Source organism: Vicia villosa, linkage group LG3 (assembly GCF_029867415.1).
Source record: "Vicia villosa cultivar HV-30 ecotype Madison, WI linkage group LG3, Vvil1.0, whole genome shotgun sequence".
NCBI lineage: Eukaryota > Viridiplantae > Streptophyta > Magnoliopsida > Fabales > Fabaceae > Vicia > Vicia villosa.
This window is the reverse complement of record NC_081182.1, coordinates 105,891,792-105,898,517: the sequence shown is the minus strand read 5'-3', so window position 1 is coordinate 105,898,517 and position 6,726 is coordinate 105,891,792. Positions and strand designations below refer to the sequence as shown.

The window sequence follows — 6,726 nt, the reverse complement described above, 5'->3', positions numbered from 1 at the left end:
GGAAACAAAAAGAAGGGCAAAGCAGAAGCGAAAAACAAGGATTACAACATAAAGATCCTCATCAAAAAAAACAAAGTCGTGTGATCAGACACCAAAAAAGAAAGTGAGTGGCTGCCATGTCCAAGAAGACTTCATTGATTCTTCAATCATCTCAAACTCCTCTTGAAGGATGAACGCTCGTATCAGGTTAAGTTGAACTTAGGACTGGAGAACATCACGAAGAATGGGTGGGTTAGGTTAGACTTTGAGCTTTAAATCCTTTCTTTTTAAAACCGTGAACCAAGCCACGTTACAACCCTCAAAAGACCTAATTGAAGCGGGGTTTATTTCAAAAGCAAGTTGTGTAAAACTGACTCCTAGATGTTTGCTTACCATTTATGTTGATATCGATATGACAAATAATTCAAACACTGAATGTCACAACTTTGTTTTAATAACTTTGATCTCGAAGCTAGCATAAGCATTGCATTAAGATTATCATCTTCAAAACAAATATCTTTTACTTGTGAATAAACACTTGACATCAAGAAATATCCAACAATGAACAACTGCAGAAAAAGTTGATCGATTCCATGAGCCATTTACTTCAAAGGCTGACTACTCCAAGGGGCAAGTTGTGTGAAGACTCCGTCAACTGAGACATCCATTCAAGCTTCCATCAATCTGGGGCAATCAAGTCGAGGAATCTCTCTTGGGTTCAACCAATCTGGGGCAGTTACGTCGAGATTCAACAAATCTCTCCAAGGATCCTTTGGGGAAAATTCCTTCATAGCCCGCGAATCCTGGGGCACAATCTTATGAGTTGTATTGATTCTTCCCGATCATAGGAGTTTATTTCTCCTGGAACTTTGGTCTTTCCCCAAGCACATGAGTTTATTTCTCATGGGAGTTGTTCCATTCCCCCAATCCGAGCTCCTTGTCTGAATTTCTCGTCCTCAACATGGTGAATCAAGGGAATCTCCTCACCATCCCCAAGCAATTCAAGATGTAGGGAAAGTCAGATGAAGTCACTTCCTCCCCAACAAAGCTACATTCCAACCCTCAGTGCAGTTGCTAAAGATCTTTGGTACTGCATGGTTTCCAACACCAACTCTTAGTGACATCTCAAGACAACAAGCAGCGGACCCCAATAATCATGCTTCTCCATCACTGACGCCTTTATTTGGCACTCTGCATATAGTTTCCATTGCATATAACATTGCATCCTCAAAAGCGTAGCATATCCATTAAAATGGATCATTACGCCATACAGAAAAATTCAAACATGCATACAAAGCATAAGCCAGATAATACAAATCAACATTCAATCAAGACAACGATACTTCCCCACATAAAAAAATGTCCCTACAAACTTCGATTGATATCTGCTACTACATCACAAATCTCTTCCAACCACGGTGCCGATACCTGGTATCCTCAATCCCCAAAAGAAGTCTCATTTTCTCTCTCCAACATGGATCGGATGCAATGTCTTTCTTCGTCAGAATCGTTGTCTCCGAGGTTATCTCCCGTATGCTGCGTGCAGATTAGAGCGTGAATGAGGGTGGGCATTCAACCCATCTCATTTTTCAATCGTTTGAATAATCATACTTAGTGTGTGGCAATTCGAACGATTGCCGCTCTTGAAGAGTTACACCCCGCCTTTGGCCTGAGGGACCGATGTAATTCTTATGCTTCGCAAGCATCAATATCTCCGTAATTCCCAGTGGTTACTTCTATCTTCTTGTCAAGTCTAGTCGTCACTAGTCTTGTTGTGGTTATTTCCCGTGTGCTGCGTGCAAATTAGAGTGCGAATGAGGGTGGGCATTCAACCCATCTCATTTTTCAATCGTTTGAATCACCATACTTGGTGTGTGGCAATTTGAACGATTGCCACTCTTGAAGAGTTACACCCCGCCTTTGGCCTGAGGGACTAATGTAATTCTTATGCTTCGCAAGCATCAACATCTTCGTGATTATATCTGTTGATCGAGTCTAGTCGTCACTAGTCTCCGTGGTCCCTTCCCTCGTACGGGAAAACTTTTAGATCCAACCCCCGTGTTGTGTATCCTTTGCCTTCCGTCCTGGCAAACCATTTCAAAACTAATTCCCAATCCCCAACCTCAGTGTTGATATTAATTCTTTCTTCCTTCGACCTCAGTGTCGATACCTTCCCTTTTTCAACCTCAGTGTTGACGCTTATCCTTTCCTTGTCCAACCTCAGTGTTGATGCCTATCATTCCTTCACCGACCTCTGTGTCGATGCCAATCGTCATTCACAACCTCAGTGTTGATGTTTATCTTTTCTCGTCCCAACCTCAGTGTTGATGTCCTCGACCTCAGTGTCGACGCCTTTCCTTTCACAACCTCAGTGTTGATGTCCCCCAACCTCAGTGTTGATATGCTCCAACCTCAGCGTTGATGTCCTCCAACCCCAGTGTTGATGTTTATCCTTTCTTTCAATTCTTGTGGATCGTAGGTCCATTGACCTTATCCTCATCTTTTTCATTTCTTGTGGATCGTAGGTCCGTTGACCTTATCCTCATCTTTTTCAATTCTTGTGGATCGTAGGTCCGTTGACCTTATCCTCATCTTTTCCAATTCTTGTGGATCGTAGGTCCGTTGACCTTATCCTCATCTTTTTCAATTCTTGTGGATCGTAGGTCCGTTGACCTTATCCTCATCTTTCCCAATTCTTGTGGATCGTAGGTCCGTTGACCTTATCCTCATCTTTTCCAATTCTTGTGGATCGTAGGTCCGTTGACCTTATCCTCATCTTTTTCATTTCTTGTGGATCGTAGGTCCGTTGACCATATCCTCATCTTTTTCATTCTTGTGGATCGTAGGTCCGTTGACCTTATCCTCATCTTTTTCATTCTTGTGGATCGTAGGTCCGTTGACCTTATCCTCATCTTTTTCATTTCTTGTGGATCGTAGGTCCGTTGACCTTATCCTCATCTTTCTTCATTCTTGTGGATCGTAGGTCCGTTGACCTTATCCTCATCTTTTTCATTCTTGTGGATCGTAGGTCCGTTGACCTTATCCTCATCTTTTTCAATTCTTGTGGATCGTAGGTCCGTTGACCTTATCCTCATCTTTTTCAAAGTGGGTCGTAGGTCCGTTGGTCTTACCCTGAATTTGAGTCGTGAGTCTGTTATACTCGCCCTAGATTTGAGTCGTGGATCTGTTGATCCCACCCCGGTTTCGGGTCATTTATCCTTGTCTTTCAATTTTTGGGTCAGTAGATCTTGTCTCTCCATCAAACCCGCAATGTCCAATCATAGTTTCATACAACAATCATCTCCTTTGAGAACCTTGTATTGGCACCTAGGCTACGTTACAAGCTATCACCGTTCATCCAATTACTCACCATAAATTCTTCCATCAGAAAAACAAAAAATCTCTTTCCCCAGCAGATATCAAAACAAAAACAAAAATGAGGATATCATTTACACCATTTTCTCTTTAGGACAAATTTCTGGTACTTTGATATTTAATCTTCTTCTACCTCGAATGTTCGAAAGGCTAGCGCCAATCTCACCTTCAGGTTTAAGACGATTAAATAGGGGCAGCTGTCATACCCCAAATTTGTCCTACCCCTTTCATTTTTAACTGGCTTACGCTTTGCATTCATCTGCATCTTTCCATTAGGTCATTGACATAACATGCATCATTCATCAAATAAAACATCTAAAAGTAGAGGATCAAGAATCATGGAGCAAACAGGGGTCTCTCGTAGATTTTGGCACAAGCTTATTTATTTCCTCAAAAGAAATGTTATCCAAGGAGTTGTGAACGGCTTAAGTCTTTTGGAAAATACAATTAATCAAATGGGATTGATTTAAAGCAAATAATTCACGGGATGGTTATGTTACGAGCCACTTGTTAAAGTGGTTCCTTCTGTTGCGAGTTCGTGGCCTGATTTCATTTTGAAAGATTTAAAGTGTAAGCTGGGATGATTGGACTTTGAATCCAAGTAGTGGAAAGTCATAGAACAACTCTCAAATTGGAAAATAAAAGGGAGCTCGTCTTGTTGACTCGGGCTACAAGTTATATCATATGCTAAAAGTCATACAAAAATACACTCCCATTCACAAAACAAATCATGTGAAAACTTTCATGAGCCGGTTCGGCAAAACCCTGAAGATCTTTACATCATCATCCTTACAAAAGAGAGAAAATTACAAGGAGACTTTCTATTGTCTAAGTCTAAGCTAATATCTCATTTTCATAATCCTTAGCCATATTCCAATCTTCATCCTGCTTTCTAAAACCAATGCCACGTGACGACAACACCCAGACTCCAAGTCACCTTCAATTTCCTCTTTGTACTTCCAACTGGCAGCCATAAATTCCAAGACCTGCATACTGTGAACATACATGGCAGCCCCTTTAACCAAGCTAATCACCATGCACAAATAAAAAAAAAACCTTATCAGAAAATACATATAAATTCACATACACTCCAAAACATATTTGAAATAAGCCTTGGTTCATAAAAATACAAGTTCAGCCAGCATACATTCAAAAGAAGACACTCATGCTACTTATGAACCTGTCTTAGAAATCCCTGCATCATTCAAAATCCAATCCAAAAAACAATACAAAACAGCCCTGTACACAATTAAACCCTTCAAATAAAAGACCTGCACATTAAGCATAGCCAAGCTAACCTATCCACATAAAAAACCAGTCCAGTACAAACCCCAGTCCAACATTCACGCTAAACAAAACAGCCGAGCCAAATCCATCTGAAGCACCGGTTCCCTGCAATATAAAGAAAAAGAACTCGCTACAATGATCCCTGCAAACGCTCCCCAGTTCCAGCAATTAAAACCGAGTCGACTCCGAAATATACAAATAACAGCACAAGCCAGCCTACACCAATCACCATTGCAGCTTCATATCAATAAAGAAGGACCTCCTCAAACTAAAATTGCTGCTACTTATTCCAAGAAAAGAAAACGGCACAGATACACATTCAATATTAAACCAATCATCCTAACAGTTACACATTTTCAGACCACACAATCTACTTCAAATTCACATAGAATGCATACAGTCAATTCCATTGCAAATAATCAGATCCACACTATTTTCAACTGACTCTAACTTCCAGCTTAGCCAACAGAATTTCACAACTTCTCTCAACCGATTCTCAACAGAAAAAATAACTAACATATAACAGAAAATAGAAAATTCCTAACAGCTCTAACCACCTAACTGACCATAACTAACTATGCCAGCTAAGCAAACTTCCAAAACAGAAAAAACTAACTTCTACAAACCATCTAACAGAAAATTCAGAAGAGAAATCAGTAACAAACTCACCTTAGAACCTGAGCTTCTCTTCATCTTCAAAGGCTATAAAACAGATCTGGCTCCTCCATTTTCACGGTCACCACTTCATTCACCATTTTCATCATCATCTTCATCTCTTCACTTCATCACCATCTTCAATCTTCTTCTTCGACCACCTTCTTCAACCATTTTTTCTCCCATCTTCAACAATCTTTCTGCAATCCCATTCATCATCATCAGTTTCTCAGTTCTTCAATCTCAATTCCCCATTCATCCTCTCTTCATCTTCACTCTCCACATTCATCAATATACGATCTCCGCAAATCACCATCACCACAATCACCTTCAATCTTCAACTCTCTCTCTCTCAATCTCGCAACAAACAACCAAAACAGAAGCTTAGCAGAAAGAAGAGGAATCGTGAATAAAGAGCAAAGACAGAGAAGCGAAGAACTAAGATTTCACCTGTAAGAAGTTTGCTTGAGATCAATTCTTCAAACTACCTCCACCATTCGCCTTCAACAACTACTCAGCCTTCATCTCCAATCGATCTTCTTCACAACATCAATCCAAAAACTCTCAGCTCTTCATCATCATCGATATTCATCATCTCTGCTCCAAACAAGTTCGTGAAACTCTGTCAACGCATCTTCATCGCGTCATCTTCTTCATCGAGCTGCACAAACGACGACAATTCTCACCATCATCAACACTTCAATTCAACCTCCAACATAATCATCCTCATCTTTGCGTATTAAGAGCATCGCGACGTTCTTCCGATCTTCAACCGGTAATCGCATCCATCATTATCACCGCCAACCGTAAGAACGCGTGAACATCGAAAATCACAAGAGAAGATGAGGTCGAAACGGAGTGAGCGGCCGGAAAGATCATCGGAGACGGAGGGAATCGAGGCAATGCCGCCGCGCCGTTTGTTCGTGAGAAGAGATGGAGAGGAACGTGAGAAGCTTAGGGGTCACAAGTAATAAAACCCTAATCCCCTTTTCATTCCTATTATTTTTTAGTTTCTATTTAATTCATTTTTTTAATTCAATATAAAATTCTAATAATAAAAATGATAAACAATTGGATTAAACTCAACAAACCATGGGCCATAACCATGCGGATTACTGTCCGCACCCCCCGGCCTATCTCTTTCAAAAAATCTGTTACTACACAATAATAACCTTGGGCCGAAAATGCTTTCTCACCCCTTAAGCCCAATGTCACACTCAGTTTTTGGCCGTAAGGAAAATCTGTACAAAAACAATGCTACTGGGCCTTACACGATTTGCTGCGCGTGCACCCCCCATAGGCCCACACACCATATATTTTGCAACACAAAAAATCTTTGGGCCTCCTCTGTTTGGGCCAGGTGCCTATTGTCTGAACTGCACCACTGAATTCAATATTCACCCCCTAGCCCATGCTTAGTAGATAGATTTT

At 40.8% G+C, this 6,726-nt stretch overlaps 1 long non-coding RNA gene across 1 annotated transcript; it reads right to left on the bottom strand.

The window, feature by feature from the left end:
* Window positions 1–3,985: 3,985 nt before the first annotated feature.
* LOC131656495 (uncharacterized) lies at window positions 3,986–4,709 on the bottom strand. Its single transcript, XR_009300127.1, has 2 exons — window positions 4,502–4,709; window positions 3,986–4,380 (listed from the first exon to the last, which is right to left on the bottom strand). It is a non-coding gene; the product is annotated as an uncharacterized LOC131656495 (long non-coding RNA).
* Between the last annotated feature and the right edge of the window lie 2,017 nt (window positions 4,710–6,726).